The sequence below is a fragment of the Lipotes vexillifer genome, unplaced genomic scaffold, assembly GCF_000442215.2.
Source record: "Lipotes vexillifer unplaced genomic scaffold, Lipotes_vexillifer_v1.1 scaffold802, whole genome shotgun sequence".
In the NCBI taxonomy this organism is placed as follows: domain Eukaryota; kingdom Metazoa; phylum Chordata; class Mammalia; order Artiodactyla; family Lipotidae; genus Lipotes; species Lipotes vexillifer.
In genome coordinates this window covers 446,454-447,720 of record NW_006790237.1, presented here as the reverse complement: position 1 = coordinate 447,720, position 1,267 = coordinate 446,454, and the positions used below count along the sequence as shown (strand labels likewise).

General features: G+C 48.9%; 1 protein-coding gene across 1 annotated transcript in view; it reads right to left on the bottom strand.

Moving 5' to 3' along the window:
- Window positions 1-1,267, bottom strand: part of SULT2B1 (sulfotransferase family 2B member 1) — a 34,689-nt gene that overhangs the window by 585 nt on the left and 32,837 nt on the right. The gene's annotated exons all lie outside the window — the stretch shown is intronic.

Sequence of the window (1,267 nt, the reverse complement as noted above, 5' to 3'; positions counted from 1 at the left end):
CATTCCTGCACATCCTTCCCAGCCCCTGTATCACCTCCCCTGTGCCCTGTCCCTCACCTCCCTTGCTAGAACAGGGCTTCCTCGCTCCAGTGTTCCTACAACATCCTTCACTACCTTCAGTATTGCTCTGACACTGGGAACCAGTGCTTTCCCTGCACTTAGTGGGTGCCAGGCATCATGCTGACAGTTTGCCAGGATTCACTCCTTAGCCCCTCACAGCAACCGAGAAGGTAAGGGGCGTGACTTTGCTAGTTCTCTGTGCCCCGAGGTGAGCACTCAGATCCCTCAAGTTTCTTATCGCATGGGATAACCAGGGCCACCAGCCTTTACCTGGAATCCTGGGGCCAAGTCATTTGGATCACAGTATATATATTTTTTAACATCTTTATTGGAGTATAAATGCTTTACAATGTTGTGTTGGTTTCTGCTGTATAACAAAGTGAATCAGCTATATGTATACATGTATCCCCATATCCCCTCCCTCTCACCCTCCCTATCCCACCCCTCTAGGTGGTCACAAAGCACCGAGCCGATCTCCCTGTGCTATGTGGCAGCTCCCCACTAGCCATCTATTTTACGTTTGGTAGTGTATATATGTCCATGCCTCTCTCTCACTTCGTCCCAGCTTACCCTTCCCCCTCCCTGTGGATCACAGTATTTTGAATTTTAGCAAATATACCACATTACATGACACCCCTAGTGAGGTCTGGGGGGCTCCCTGTGGTGGGCTGAATAATGAGCTCCCACCAAGATGTCCACGACCTAACCCTTAGAACCTATGAATATGTGACCTGACACGGCAAAAGGGACTTTGCAGATGTGATTAAGTTAAAGGTCTTGACGCTTAATGGCAAACGCCCTTATAAGAGGATGCAGGAGGGTCAGCGTCAGAGAGTAGAAGATGATTTTGAAGGTGGAGGAAGGGGCCACGAGCCAAGGGATGCAGGCGGGTCTGGAAACTGTAAAGGCCGGGAACTGATTATCCCCTAGAGTCTCCAGAAAGAACACGGTGCTGACACTTTAATTTTAGCCCAACGAGGCTGATTTTGGACCTCTGACATCCAGAATGATAAGCAAGTGAATGTGTGTGTGTGTGTGTCGTTTTTTTTTTTTTTAATCTTTTCTTTTTTTGGCTGCGCCATGCGAGATCTTAGTTCCCCAACCCCTGGGCCACGGCAGTGAGTCCTAACCACTGGACTGCCAGGAAATGCCCTGAATGTGTGTGGTTTTAAGGCACAAAGTTTGTGGCATTTGGTTCCAGCAGGAA